Source organism: Nelumbo lutea, chromosome 3, assembly GCF_056320005.1.
Source record: "Nelumbo lutea isolate HS-2025 chromosome 3, American lotus-T2T, whole genome shotgun sequence".
NCBI lineage: Eukaryota > Viridiplantae > Streptophyta > Magnoliopsida > Proteales > Nelumbonaceae > Nelumbo > Nelumbo lutea.
Genome location: NC_142686.1, coordinates 23,654,608 through 23,670,853, shown reverse-complemented (window position 1 = coordinate 23,670,853; position 16,246 = coordinate 23,654,608).

The window sequence follows — 16,246 nt, the reverse complement described above, 5'->3', positions numbered from 1 at the left end:
GCACTCAAACTCTAAAGCATTCAACTTGCAGTCACAGCATAAGTATTGACTTAAGCAATGAAGCGACCTTGCCGAGTTAGCTACCATGGGTTCTCTGATTCACTGTTTTGTAGATCGGTCCAGCTCGCTGCCCAATTAGAGTTTTGATCACCTTCCAACTAGGAGTAGCTAGATCGCGCACCATCAATCGGCGCTGTCTGTGGGAAATGATCGAAAGGTCATCCCTATTTCTTTATAGTTTTAAACTCAATCGCAACTTCATTGACATCTTATAGCCACACCGAAAAAAGTATTGAGATGAACGTCACCGGGGGGCAAACCCAGCAATCAACCTTCCCCCAAGGTCGTACGGCATGCATCGACTACTTTACTATTTCACTCATAGTGTTTGGAGTCCCGTCAATGTTCGCACCACAAAGCACCACGCAAGTGAGCGTCCCACGTCCCCTAGTGTTAGGCATGACTTTCTCTGAGTCATTCGTGGTTTCCCCCGAAATCGAGCATTCTCAGTTCCATAACCTCGTTCAGTGCGTATGGGCAATTCAGATCCAGATGCAACATGTCCAACAGTTCCAGCAGTACTATCTGTACTATCAGTATCAGCACCAGTTCCCTCCACTACAGCCGAACCGGTAGCTATTCTGCCCTGGCACCCAAGGTATCATCAGGGCCAGAACTCGAATCGTCCTAGAACCAACCAAAACATTAGCCGATCTCCCCATTGGGGTGAAGAGACCTCGCAAGTTTCGATTCCTCTCAGGGGTCAGGTTTTGCCCCATGGGAGGAGAGGTGGTCAGCACACTCTTCCAGTCTCGCAAGGAAATCTCAAAAATTGGTCCTGGGATAGTTAGCCCAATAGGACCAATCCGCCTCGGTACTCCCAGCAGGAAAATGACGGCTCGCGAGCAAATACTAACCAATTCGGTGTTCGAGTGCAAACTCAAGAGAAGACCTCTTCATCCCTCGCGATGGCCATTTCAAGCCTAGAATCAAGAGAATCCAATGAGAAGGAACCATGATCTACCTCGTGATAATGCCGAAATACCAGACCAGACTGAGGTCAACAATACCAACGGTGAGCCAGTGAAGAAGTAGCAGTGGCGACGTCGTAAGACATGCCACCCCTCGACCAGAGATAGTCCACCGACGAAGCTAGACCGACAAGAAGAGCAAGCCAAAGGAAAAGAAGAAGTGAGCTTGGTGGCTACGATGACTCTGCCTCCACTACTTTGCCGATCATCCCCTCTGTCTCCCAAGCTCTTAGCAACTCCAATGCCAAAAAGTTTTAAGATGCCCCCATTAGGCAAGTATGACGGGTCGTTTGACCCCAACGACCATGTGGACTCTTTCCAATCTCAGATGCACCTACCTGGGGCTGATAAGTCCTACATGTGTGTGTGGCCTTCTCCACTACGTCTAAGGGGGTAGTCCAAACTTGGTATCTGAACCTCGCGTCGGGCTCCATCAAAAGCTGGTCCCAGTTCGCCGACCTGTTTACTATGCACTTCAATACCAGTAAGAAGTGCCCAAAGACGCAAGAAAGCCTTCTGAACGTGGTTTAGAGGGAGGGAGAATCAATTCGAAGCTATATAAAGCGCTTCAATGATACTTGCTTGCCGATATTAGACCTCGACTCAGCGGTACGACTCACCGCGACAAAGAAAGGAATTACCCATAAAGAGTTCAAGTGGCATGTGGTAGATAACAAACCAAAAGATATCATCGAATTTCTCAAGTTAGCAGATTAGTTCATCGGTACCGAGGAAGAGATCAACCAAAAGATCGACAATCCATCGCCGGAAAAGAGGAAGAGAGAGAATGAAGGAACAAGTAGTGGTGGACAGGAAAGGAAGAAAAGCAAGTCCTCGAGTAGGGGAAGAAGCAACTCAAGAAGCCGCTTTAGGACCCCACCTGTGGAGAGAATGAGCTACATGCCTTTGAACGCCAAGCGAGGAAAGATCATAATGGCTATTAAGGACTCCTCCATCAAATGACCTCCCCAACTAAGGGGAAACCCAACAACAAGAAATCTGGATGTCTATTGCTTGGTGGTGAAGCTAAGGATTAATTACTTCAATGTTAAACACATCTTGGTAGACTCAGGCAGCTCAACAGATATATTCTTCAAGGAGACCTTTGACACAAACTACAGTTACAAAAAAGCGACCTAAAACCGGTAGATTCTCCTTTGGTAGGGTTCAGGGGCGAGGAGGTCAGACCTCTTGGTCGAATCACAATACCCGAGGAGCTGACACATGGCCAAACATCGTGCGATTTGAGCACACATTCCTGGTAGTCGCGACTCCCTCCCCCTACAACGCCATAGTAGGTCAGCCCATCATGCATGTTCTAGGTGCGGTAGTATCCACTTACTATTTCGCGATGAAGTTTCCAACTAATTACGGAGTGGGAGTCGTGCGAGGTGACCAACTCTAATCACGCAAGTGCCACGTGGCTGCCCTAAAAGGAAAAACAAAGCTAGCAGAGGATGTTGAGCTCGAGCGACCAATGGAGTATACTGACGAACGAGCTGCCCCAAAAGAGGAGACGGTCCACATACCAGTCTTTGCTGCCGAACCGGCCAAGACTCTCTAGATCGGTGCCTCGATCAACGAACCACTTCGATCCAAGCTAGTAAGTTTCTTACTTGAAAATTTAGATGTTTTTGCTTGGTCTGCGGCCAAGATGCCAGGATTGATCCAAAAATCATAACTTACAAGCTTAATACTAACCCTTTAGTCAGGCCAGTAAGGCAGAAGAAACTAAACCTCGCCCCAAAACGTTGGAGGGTAGTCGATGAAGAGGTTGGGAAGCTCCTCATGGCAGACTTCATCAGGGAAGTCCAGTACCCGAGCTGGGTGGCCAACCCGGTTCTGGTGAAAAAAAGCCAATGGCAAGTGGCGCATGTGCGCCAACTACACCGACCTGAATAGAGCCTGTCCGAAAGATTGCTTCTCACTATCTAAGATCGACTGCCTAGTGGACGTGACATGATGGCATGAGTTGTTGAGCTTCCTGGATGCCTGTTCCGGTTACAACCAGATTAGGATGGATCCTACTGACGAACAGAAGATTGCTTTCATAACTGAGCTCGGGTTATATTGTTACAAGGTCATGCCCATCAGATTGAAAAATGCTAGGGTAACATTCCAATTCCTTGTAAATAAGATTTTTGAGCCATTAATCAGCAATAAAGTAGAATGCCATGTTGATGACATGGTCGTGAAGACCCAATTTTCAAATTTTCTGTTGAATGATTTAAAAATGTTTTTCGAATTTTATGAAGATATAACATGAAGTTAAATCCAAATAAGTGTATTCAGAGTCACTTCGGGTAAATTTGTAGGCTATATAGTTAATCGACGTGGCATCGTGGCCAACCTAGACAAAATAAAAGCCATTCTAGATATGAGACCACCCTGCAAAATAAAATAGGTTCAGATGCTGACTGTTCGGATAGCCGCCCTGAGCCATTTCATGTCCAAATCGGCAGACCGGTGCTTACGCTTTTTTAAAGCTATAAAAAAGAGTAAGGACTTCGAATGGACTGAAGAATGCCAACTCACTATTGACGAGTTGAAAAGATACTTAGGTACCGCCCCAGTTTTAACTCGACCCGAAGAAGGGGATGTGTTAAAGCTATACCTCTCTATGAATGATGAAGTGGTTAGTTCGGTATTGATCAAAGAAGTTGATCGGGTTCAACGACCCATCTACTATGTTAGCAAAATTTTGTAGGATGCAGAAACTAGATATCCAGGGATTGAGAAACTGGCATACGCACTTATCATAGTAGCCTGAAAATTTCGCCCGTACTTCCAAGCCCACACCACTGTTGTTCTCACCAACAAACCTCTAAGGCAGATTCTATTCAAGCCCTAAGTGTCTGGAAGGTTAATGAAGTGATTCATCGAGCTGAGCGAATACGATATCTGGTATGAGCCTCGGCCAACGGTCAAAGCCCAGATTTTAGCTGATTTTGTAGCAGAGTGCATGTTCAGCATAGCGTCCCTTGAGTTGGCCGAGCTCGCTCACACGACGGGAGCATCAACCATTGCGGCGCCAGTCCTAGTCCGAGTGGAACCGACCTAGGACGAGGAGCCCTAGATCCTCCACGTTGACGGCTCATCCAACCAGTAGGGATGCGGTGCAGAACTGTTACTGTTCGGCCTAAGCGAGGTGAAGATGGAATATTCTCTCCGGTTCAGATTCGAGGCATCGAACAACACGGCAGAATATGAAACGCCGGTCGCCGTGTTAACCTTAGCAAGGGAAATGAAAGCAAATCACCTCATCGTATGTATCGACTCACAACTAGTGGTTAACCAAGTCATTGGTGAGTACGGAGCCCGTAACCCCACTATGGCAGCTTACTTGGGCAAAGTTAGAGAGATCTTGCGTAGTTTCATCTCCTGATTTATCAGACAAATTCCAATGTCCAAGAAGGCTGAGGCCGACGCCTTGTCGTGACTATCTAGCACGAGCAACAACACCATGCGAACTGTGTACATAGAGGACTTACCTCGACCCAGTATTCTTGGGGGGGGGGCAGAAGAGGTCGCTCTCGTATCACAAGCGGAACCAAGCTGGATCGACCCACTCGTGAGTTATTTGCTCCATGGGACCCTACCTGCAAAATGCAATGCGGCCCGAAGGGTTGAGCGCCAGTTAGCTAAGTACGTCCTCATAGATAGACAACTGTATAGAAGATCTTTCACGCTCCCTTACCTGTGCTACTTGCGAACCTTAGAAGATGAGCATGTACATCGCGACACCCATGAAGGCTTGTGCGGTGGACATTTGGGGGGCAGAGCTTTCGCATAGAAAGTGTTAAGGCAAGGTTATTATTGGTCCCACGATGAAGGTAGATGCACTCGAGCTCGTCAAAAAGTGTGACAAGTGTCAGAGGCATGAGAACATTCACCATCAACCTGCTGCTGATTTGAAATACCTCCCCCCCCCCCCCCTTGACCCTTTGCGCAGTGGGGAATTGACATCCTTGGTCCTTTCCCACCAGCAACAAAGCAGCGGAGGTTCTTGGTTGTAGCAGTAGATTGTTTACGAAATGGGTGGAAGCCGAACCCTTAGTAACGATCACGACTCGCAACATATAGAATTTCTTCTGGAAAAGCATAGTATGTCCCTTCGGACTACCTCGAGTGCTGATATTCGACAATGGGAAGCTGTTTGAAGATGTTAAGTTTCAAAACTGGTGTGTTGAAATGGGGATTCAACAAAATTTTACCTCGGTGGCACACCCTCAGGCAAACGGGCAAGCTGAAATGGGGATTGCTTAGCTCGAGCCAAGGGATTGTGGGTGGACGAACTACCCAGTGTCCTTTGGGCATACCAAACTACTATTAAGACTGCGACAGGTGAAACCCCTTTCAACCTCACGTATGGTATAGAAGCACTGATCCCGATAGAAATAGAGGTGCCCACATTACGATTGGAAGCTTATGATGAGGAAACAGATGATGACATGCTCCGTACCAACCTAGACTTGGTAGAGGAGGTACGAGACCTAGCTTACATTCATACCACAACTAACCAACAAAGAGTAGCTCGGTACTATATTGCCCGGTTCAGAAAATGACACTTCCGCGTTGGCGACTTGGGTTTTCAGAAGGTTATGGTACCTGAGCCCAGCATTGGTAAGCTCGGGCCGAATTGGGAAGGTCCATACCGAGTAAAACAGGTATTCGGGGAAGGCCCATATGAGCTCGAGACTTTGGAAAAGGCAAAATTTTTTCAAGTCTATGTGACCATCAAATTAGTCGAAAAAGACAACTGGCTGGAGAGAGGACCGCGAGTCATTCCCAAAAGCCTAAGGGTTATGGCGCTGAGCTGACAGATGACCTCGACACTACGATAAGTCCTAGTCACCTCATCGGCATAGGTAGACAAGTCCAGTCGCCTCTTCGGCATAGGCAGACAAGTCCTAGTCGCCTCTCTAGCATAAGCAGACAAGTCCTAGTCGCCTTTTTGACATAGGCAGACAAGTCTTAGACATCTATGAGGCATAGACAACTCGGGTGCAAACCCTATAGTGTCTAATTCACCTCGGCGTACAACAACGTAAGGTGAATCCCACCTAGAGTCAAGCTTGTTTGCTCGACACTTACGGATAACCAACACTTAGGAAAATGAGTAACCCAGGCATAGACATATCGGGTATGTACCTTACAGTGTCTGTTCGTCCAGGCATATAATGGCAATTAGATCATTCAACTAGTGTCAAGCTCACTAGCTCGGGAGTAACCTATACTTAGAAAAAGTTTACTCCTATTTGGTTTAGTTTGCTAGTTCGGGAGTAATCTACATTTAGAAAAATTTGCACATAAATATTGCAAAACACTTGTATTTCATTGATATAGAACTTCAAGTACAAAAAAAAGAGAGAGAAATATTACAATTGATCGAGCTCAGAGGCTTGGAATATTGAGCATTACAAAAAGAGGGGGGGGGGGTCGAAGAAAAGAGGCTTCAATCAGTTCGGGGCTCTTCATCCTTATTGGAGACTTCGGTAGGAGGATTTGTCTCCATACGGTCCTCACCAGCACCATTCTCCTCTTCTTCGTCAAGCACGTCGTCATCACTCTCCGCTTCGAAGTCCGAATCTTTGGCAACTTCGATGGCCATCTCCTTGGTGATCTTCAACGTGTTTATGGCACTGCGGTCGAGGTGGGGAAATTTACGTCGGGTCAACCACCTGCTAAGTTTGAACACCTTGCAGTAACCCGCAGTCCCTGCCTTGACCAACCTTTCCCGAAGCTCCACTAAGGACTTGTACTCCTCAACAACCTTAACCTTGGCCAAAAAAATTGCAGATTTGTGGATTTGTGGCGAGGAAAATGGGCCCTTTGGCCCCTATTTATAGCCAATATATATCTGAGAATCAACGATCAAGATCAACACGATCCAACGACTCCTAAGGAAACGGTTGCACACCCCCCGAGGTTGAAATCGATTTAGCGTGTATTTTGATGTCCGCAGAGTTCATAAACAGTGTGACGTCCGCGCGTGGCTGAGACACGATCAATGTCATTTCATGGCTGATCTATGTGGTTGAACAGGCCAGATCAACGGTTCGCCCTTCAAGTCGTCTAGACTTTGTGCCAAATCCACTTGGACTCGTCATGAACTCCCCGCATCGGGTTGGGACTCCTGTTTGGAGGAGCGGGGTGCAATTGATGAAGGGTGATTTGGCACAACCTAGCAAGAAGGGGACATGAAGGCGCAATCTGATCAAGGGGTGACAATTCAGCCAAGCGAACCTAGTTCGCAACATTCAGAGCTCGGCTATTCAGCCACCTCGGCCCAAAAAACCACCTCGATGTAAAGGCACCTCGACACCCAATCCAGTTTGGGACTAAAGAATCAAAGTGGCAGTTTGGAGCTAGAGAGCCGAAACGTCACATGATCAATTCCAAAGGCCTCCCCAACAAGCCCCGAATTTCTCGAGATCACGATAAGACTCGTCCTTGAAGGGATTGGATATCCATCACATGGACACCCAAAGATTGTGGAATAAGGGGGCAAATTTAAAAATTTTTTCTCTCCCTTCAATTGGGAATCACATTCCCTATTTAGAAAATCATATTTTCAAGGGTCATTCTTGAACCATAAATTAAACCAGATCTGAACCAAAAGGAATAGAGTGAGATTATACCTGATACAAAGAAGCAGTATCTCCCAATGGAGGTGTTAATGCCCAAGGAATGATCCAAAATCTACTCCCACTGAAGATGACACAGTGCAGGGTGGAGCAGAATCAGCAGTGTTCTTCCAAAAGAACTTGACCCTTCGCAAGAATCAACTGGATGGCTTGTCAATACAACTCAAAAGATTGGTATCAAGATCGAATCTTGATTTCTCCCAAGAACTGGAGATCGAACTGTTGGAGGCGGCAGCTGCAGGAAGGAGGCGGCAAGAGAGTATTTTCAGGGTGCGGAATTCTCTCTTCTTTTGATCTCAGCTCTGGAGACAAGAGTGTATTTGTTGCATGTCTAAAGGCTGTCGCCCCCTCTTCCTTTTATAATCTTAAAGGGATCAGCTCCTAATCTCATTAGGAGTTGCTAATCCAAATCATATTTGGATAGGAAGTTCCTTTAAGTGATAAGGGATAACCCTTATCTTATCTACAGATTAGATCAACCATCTCCTAATCTAATTAGGAGGCTTCAACATCTAAATCTTATTTAGATCTCAGACTCTCTAAGTGGATAGGGTCTGGGCCCAATCCTATCAGCTGATCCACCTCAGAATTCGCCCCTTTAAGTGACTAATCAAATCAGCTAGTTCGAAATGGGCTTAAGGCCCATTTAAGGTTATTGATGGAGCGCGATTCGGCTGGTCTTAGCTGTCCGCTGCCTTGCTTCCGAACGGGGTAGCAGGGAACTTGAAATGGAGGAGATGGGAAAGCTTCGGGGGGAACCTGGTGTAGAGGCTCCGAAGCTCAAGTTAGAATCCTTCAAAAGAAGGTAGTACCAGATAGCGCAAAGTTTGCATACCTCCGTTGTCGGGGGGCAGGGGGCTCTTATAGTCACTTCGTGTACTCGTCCCGAGGCCCTTGTCAGATCGGGTATGATTACCCTTGTGCTTGTCAATTCGGCCGTCGTCCTTTCTGCTGAGACAGAACCGTCACTGCCTAACCGTCTAACTGGAGATGGCGGCATCAGTGGTGGTGGCAGGTGGCCGTTTAGAGTGCTGCTGCCAAACGTCAGATCCCAAGTCAGTCAGGCATGGCGCCCTCGGGCATGGACTTCCCTAGTGTCAGGCATGGTACGACTTGTTTGGCTTTGGTGCCCAGAAGGTGATGCGAAGTGCTGAGCGAGGCGGTCTTGAGCTCGGAGGTATCTATAGTGCAGGTCAGTTTCGGCGAGGTGTATCCCGAACTGTTACAAGGTGGGTCAGTTCGGCGAAGTGTATCCCGAGCTGTTACAAGGTGGGTCAGTTCGGCGAAGTGTATCCCGACCTGTTACAAGGGTCAGTTCGGCGAAGTGTATCCCGAGCTGTTACAAGGTGGGTCAGTTCGGCGAAGTGTATCCCGAGCTGTTACAAGGTGGGTCAGTTCGGCGAAGTGTATCCCGAGCTGTTACAAGGGTCAGTTCGGCGAAGTGTGTCCCCTTGTTCCCGCCTAGGCTTAGCCCCTTTTGCCGAGCTGTTGTTTCTGCCACGTGTCACATGAGAGAGGTCGGGCCAAATCTTCCTTCATCAATTGCCCCCCACTCCTTGCGTCGGGGGTCTTGCCATGGTGCGAGGAGTTTTCGCGAGGTAGCTGGTGGATTTGTCTCGTCCTTCGAACCTTCACTGTTCGAGACGCTTTTGCTAGGGTTCTTTCAGTTTCCGAGAAGGCTGGAAACGTGCTTACTCAAGAACGCTGGTGGTTGTGATCGCGCGTTTTAAATTTCAAACCAATTCGCGCCGTTGGGACGTGACGGCGGGTCATTTCAAAAAGACACGTCACTGCTGTACATGCGCGGTAGACTGTTACGGAGACTTGCGGCGCGTCAGTTTCGAAAAGACGCGTATCGAAGCGACGTCGGTTTCAAAAAAATGCGCTGATGTTTTGCTTTTTTTGGAAAGACGTGCACCAATCACGTCTCGACCTTAAGGGTTTTGCGATCGGTAAGAACGTGGGCCGTCGGATCATCTTCGGTCTGCACGGTCGATTCTTGGTTACTGTTGCTATAAATAGTGGGGGACCCCGGTTGTTGTCACTTCTGCGGTTTGTCTACTGAGTTCGCGTCCAACCTTTCAGCTCGCGTCCAAGTCTTTTCCAGCTCGCGTCAAGGCTGGTTATACAGTTCACGGTTCTTTGGTTTTTCTTCAAACTTTCCGGTGAGTACTTTCTTGAATTCGTCTTTTCCCCAATGTCTAGCTTTGATAGCTCAGACGATTCCCCAGACTGCCTCAGTGATCCTGAGGTGGAGTTTGAGGACTACGAACCAGTAGGTCGAGTCGCTTCGGGCAGTTTGGCGTCTACCTCCCGCCGAGGTCGGATGCTAGACCGGTTTGGCCCTTCGACCATGACGCCTGAGGGGCTTCAATCCATACTTTTGTCTTATAATCTTCCTGTGGGGTACACATATTTTATTCCTTCGGGTAGCTTTCCTTGGGAACACGGTCCCGACGAGATCATGATTTTTCGAGAGTAGCTTGCTACAGGGTTGCGACTTCCTTTCCATCCCCTTCTCGTCGACGTCATAAACCACTTCGGTGTCACCATTGGCCAGCTTCATCCGAACTCTATTCGGAACCTGGTGGGGACAATTTCCCTTTTTTGCGAGCAGAACTTTCCCTTAGACTTAGATATATTCTCCTCTATCTTGATGCTCAAGAGACAAGCGGGTTCTCTTCCTGGGGGGAGATGGGCGTATTACCTTTCTCATCGCCAGGGTTTCAAGCTTCTGCACGATCTTCCTAATAAGATCACGGCTTGGAAGCGGGACTATTTCGGCGTGCGAAGTGCACAAGGATGGCCCTTTCAGACCGGGTGGGGTGAGGCCGCTCCCGATTTGGGCATAACTCTTGATAAAGAGACGGTGAAGGGTCTCCGGCAATGGGCATGACAAGGCTTAAAGTGCCACCACTACTTAACGGAGGCCATGCTTATTGCAGCTGGCCTGAGTTCGGGTAGGTTTCTGGCTATGCGGCTTTTGTTTTTTTTTTTGATGTCGAACTCGTTTCTGTAGGTGTGATGGATGCGGAGAGAATTCGTGGGGGGCGTTTGTTCTAAGGTATGAAGAGGAGGAAGTGGGTTGCCAAGCGAACTTGTACCGAGCTGCCCCTGGATGAGGAGCCCCAAGCCCCAGAACATATGCCAGAGGATTCGCCCAGGGAGCCCGAAGTGACTCCACCGGTGCACGATACTGCCGAGGCGCCTTACGCTGAAACCACTCATATGGGCGCTCCTGCATACTCAAGTGCTCCTGCTCACTCCGGGTCTGCTCATACGCGGGCTGGGCCCTCAGGCTCGGGAGCTCAAGGGGAGTTTAGGAGCGTGTTGACGCCGAACTACGCACTTCAGAAGAGTAGGGACGCTACTTTCCCCGAGGAGGTCGCGGCGTTGACCGATCTTCCCTTGAATCAGGTCGCTTGCCGCGCCGTAACACATGCCATGGTGGTAAGTTAGATTCTGTCTTCCTTTTTTATTCTGTTACTTATGCTGTCATTTGTTCACTTGTTTCTTTTGGTAGGTGAATTCTTCGATTCATGCCTTAGCGGCCCAAGTGGAGAGGAGTTCGCGACAGGCGCGAGCTGCTGAGGCTGCCGCTCATGCTGCCGAAGAAGCCTTCCGTGCTGCAGAGGCAAATACCCGGGCTGCTGAGCGACTGCTTATGCTGCTGAAGAGGCTGCTCGCGTTGCGATGGCCAGACAGGCGAGGTCTCAGTGTGACGCCGAGGCCATGGGGGTAGTTGTCAAGCATATGGCGGACTTGAAGTTGGATTTGCAGCATCAAGTCGAGTATCTTCAGGAGGACATCAGGGAGAGAACACAGATTTTTTCCCAAGGCATTGAAGACGCCAAGAAGAAGGCAGTTGAAGACTACATTGCCTCCCCGCGTTTTGACGATCTGATTGTGGACTCTTATAGGAGGGAGTTCAAGTTGAGCCGGTGGATGATCCGGAATACATACCCCGACCTCGGTGTAAGTGCCATAACCACTTCGCGTATAACTCAGGAGATGGCCAATGCTGTCGATGGCGAGCTGGACTCTGAAGGAGAGGTAGGGCCTTCGGGAGTTGTTGAAGTGCCTTCCGATGGCGAAGAAGTGGCTCCGAGCATGTAAATTTTTTTTTTTTTGCCAATGTATTGTTTCTTGCAATGGAGTGTCTTTTTCCCCTTGCTCATCTTCCCCGAGCTGTTTCTTTGTCGGGTTTTTAAATTTCCGTGGTCTTTTATGCCGCGAACTGATTTTTTGCTGAGCTGATAATGTGCTGTCTACGCCGAAGTTCCTCGGCTTGCCTTGTGGCACATAGGGCCTGATTTCGTCCACTTCGCTAGGTGGTTTATAGGTAGTATCGCCTCAAGTTCACGATGTTCCACGTTCGGGGTACTCGTTTGCCTTCCAAGGTTTCGAGTTTGTATGCGCCCCTGAGCGCTGTTTTTACTTTATAGGGCCCTTCCCAATTAGGTCCAAGCTTGCCGATGCCGGGTTCGGGCACCATAATCTTACGGAGGACCAGGTCGCCGACTCGGAAGCTTCATTGCTTTACTCTGCTATTGTAGTAGCGAGCTACCTGCTGCTGGTATGCCACTGTTCGGATGTGCGCGAGGTCCCTTACCTCGTCCAGTAGGTCGAGGTTGGTGCGTAACTCGTCTCCGTTCGTTTGATCGTCGTATGTTTCTAATCGCAACGTTGGTATTTCGATTTCCGCCGGGATCACCGCTTCAGTTCCGTAGGTGAGGTTGAAGGGGGTTTCTCCCGTGGCTACTTTTTCGGTCGTTCGGTGAGCCCATAAGACACTTGGTAGCTCTTCGGCCCACAATCCCTTAGCTCGATCCAGACGTGCTTTTAGTCCGCGCTGGACGGCTCTGTTCATTACTTCCGTCTGACCGTTTGCCTGCGGGTGCGCGATTGACGTGAAATTTTTCCGAATCCCCATGTTCTGGCACCACTCTTGGAACTTGATATCCTCGAACTGTTTGCCATTGTCGGAGATTAGAACCCGAGGTAACCCGAACCGACATACTATGTTCTTCCAAAAGAAGTTCTGTATGTTTCGAGCCGTGACAGTTGCTAGAGGTTCGGCTTCTATCCAATTCGTAAAATAATCTACCGCAACAACTAAGAATTTTCTTTCGCCTGTTGCTGGTTGGAATGACCCTAGGAGGTCGATGCCCCATTATGCAAAGAGCCACAGGCTGGCGAGGTATTTGAGGTTAGAGGCAGGTTGATGGTGGATGTTAGCGTGCTTCTGACACTTGTCGCATTTTCTGACGAGCTCGACAGCTTCTGCCATCATCGTTGGCCAGTAGTATCATTGTCGAAGTGTCTTTTGGGTGAGTGCTCTGCCCCCCAAGTGTCCGCTGCATAGGCCTTCATGAGTGTCGCGGAGTACGAACTCGGCTTCGGTAGGTCGCAGGCACTGCAAATAGGAGAGCGTGTACGACCGTCGGTATAACCGTTCGTCTATTATGACGTATTTGGCCACCTGGCGCTGCACCCTCTTGGCCGCATTCCGTTTTGCAAGGAGGGTTCCGTCTATCAGGAAGCTCGCGAGTGGATCGATCCAGCTCGGCTCTGCTTCTAAGACGGGAGCGACCTCCTCTGTCCCCCCGAGAATACTAGGCCGAGGTAAGTCTTCTATGTACACAGTTCTCATATTGTTGTGACTCGTACTGGCTAACCGGGACAGGGCATCGGCCTCAGTGTTTTCTGACCTCGGGATTTGCCTGATGATGTGTGACCGGAAGTTGAGCAGGGCTTCTTTTACTTTGGACAAATATGCGATCATGGAGAGATTGCGTGCTTCGTATTCGCCGGTAACTTGGTTTACCACGAGCTGAGAATCGCTGCAGATAACCAAGTGTTTTGTCTTAACCTTTCGCGCTAGGTCCAGCCCGACGATCAGTACTTCGTACTCTGCCTCGTTGTTGGATGCCACGAACTCAAAGCGTAGTGCGTATTCTACTTTTGTGCTGCTCGGGCCGCACAAGACTATTCCAGCTCCGCTGCCTTTCCGGTTCGAGGAACCATCCACGTGAAGGATCCAGGGCTCCTCATCCCAATTCGCTCTTCGCCTGACCAGGAGAGATGCCACACTGGCTGCTACTTCACGGGGTTCAGACTCTATGGGCTCAGGAGCTCCGGGTTCGCCGCAATTGGGGACCTCGGGCTCGACCTGTGGGGCTTCGTGGCTGAAAGTGCACTCGGCGATAAAATCTGCCAAAGCTTGGGCCTTGATAGCGGTTCTCGGTTTGTACTGGAGGTCGTACTCGCTGAGTTCGATGGCCCATTTCGTCAGTCGACCGGAGACTTTGAGTTTGAGTAAAACTTGTCTAAGAGGTTTGTCAGTTAGGACGATGACGGTGTGAGCCTGGAAGTACGGACGGAGTTTACGAGCTGCTATTACTAGCATATGCTAGTTTTTCTATCTCCGGGTACCTTGCCTCTGCTCCCTGCAAAATTTTACTAACATAATATATGGGGCGTTGGACCCGGTCTGTTTCCTTTATTAGTACCGAACTGACTGCCTCGTCACTCGCCGAGAGGTACAGTTCTAAGACCTCGCTCACCTCGGGCAGGGCTAAGGTTGGCACACTAGCGAGGTAACCTTTTAGTTCATCGAACGCGAACTGGCAGTCTTGGGTCCACTCGAACCCTTTGCCTTTGACTGCCTTGAAGAAGGGTAGGCAGCGGTCTGCTGACTTAGACAAGAAGCGGCTTAGAGCGGCTATGCGGCCGTTTAGCCTTTGAACCTCTTTTACTTTCCGAGGTGGTTTCATATCTAGAATGGCTTTTATTTTGTCCGGGTTCGCCTCAATACCGCGTCGATTGAAAATGTAGCCTAGGAACTTGCCCGAGGTGATGCCGAAGACACACTTGTTGGGATTCAACTTCATGCTAAACTGACGCAGGATTTGGAAAACAGAATCTAAGTCTTGTATTAACTCTTGTGAAAACTGAGTCTTGACGACCATGTCGTCTACATAGCACTCTATCTTCGTACCAATCAGGGGCCGAAATAGCTTATTTACAAGTCTTTGGAAAGTTGCCCCTGCATTTTTTAGTCCAAAGGGCATGACTTTGTAGCAATACAGGCCGAACTCGGTTATGAAGCTGGTTTTTTCCTCATCGGATGGGTTCATCCTAACTTGGTTGTAGCCCGAGTAGGCGTCCAGGAAGCTTAGCAACTCGTTTCCTGAGGTCGCATCCACTAGGCGGTCAATTCTGGGGAGGGGGAAGCAGTCTTTCGGGCAAGCTCGGTTCAGGTCGGTATAGTCGACGCACATGCGCCACTTGCCGCTTGCCTTTTTTACCAACACCGGGTTGGCCACCCAGCTCGGGTAGTGGACTTCCCTTATGAAGTTTGCTGCGAGGAGCTTCTCAACCTCCTCGTCGACCGCTCTCCAGCGTTCTGGGGCTAAGTTGCGTTTCTTCTGTCTAACGGGTCTGACTACAGGGTCAGTATTAAGTTTGTGAGTTATCAGTCCGAGGCTAATGCCGGGCATGTCGGCCGCGGACCAGGCAAAAATATCTAAATTTTGAAGTAAAAAACTCACCAGTTCGGCTCGTAGGGGGTCTTCGATGGAAGCTCCGATGCTTAGTGTGCGAGCTGGGTCCGTAGCTGAAGTTGGGATTGCGACTGTTTCCTCCGTGGGCGAAGCTCGCTCCTCACCTTGCTTCGCCGGCCGCTCTAGTTCGTGGTCGTCGGCCGCCTTGGTTTTTCCCTTTAGGGCGGCAACGTAGCACTTACGGGACTCGAGCTAGTCGCCCCGCGCTACCCCTATACTGAAGTCCGTAGGGAACTTCTTGGCCAAATAGTAGGTGGAGACCGCCGCCCGTAGGATATGCGTGATCGGCCGCCCTATTATGGCATTGTATGGGGAGGGGGTCGCGACTACCAGGAAATCATGGTTGAGTCTGACCGCACAAGGCCATGTGCCGACTTCCACAGGGACAATTACTTTTTCGAGGGGCCTGACTTCCTCTCCGCTGAAACCTACCAGGGGAGTGTTCGCGGGCTTCAGCTCGCTCCTCTTTAACTGCAGCTGGTCAAATGCTGATTTGAAGAGGATGTTCGCTGAGCTGCCCGAATCTACGAGTACGCGCCTGACCTCGAAGTCGCTGATCCTTAGCTTAATGACAAGCGTGTCATCATGGGGGTAGTGGACTCCTCGCGCGTCGTCCTCCGTGAAAAAGATTGGTTCTTCGGCCTTTGGTCTCTTTGGGGGGTTCCGTTCTTCGAGGGTCGCTTCGCGAACTGAATTCCGGGCTGCTGCCGAGGTACACCCCGCTACCACCGAACCTCCCACTATTACATGGATGGTTCCCCGAACTAGCCTCTCTTCCGGAGGCTGCTTCTGCAACGGTTCGGCAGGTCTGTTGCTAGACTCGGGGGCATCCTTTTCGTGCTCCCTTTGCCGACATGCTTTATTGTTATTGCTGTGCTGTACAAAGTTTCTCAAGTATCCACGACGGATGAGTCCCTCTATCTCGTCCCGGAGGTTATTACACTGTTCGGTGCTATGACCATGGTCTCTATGGAAACTACAATACAAATTCTTGTTTCTCTCG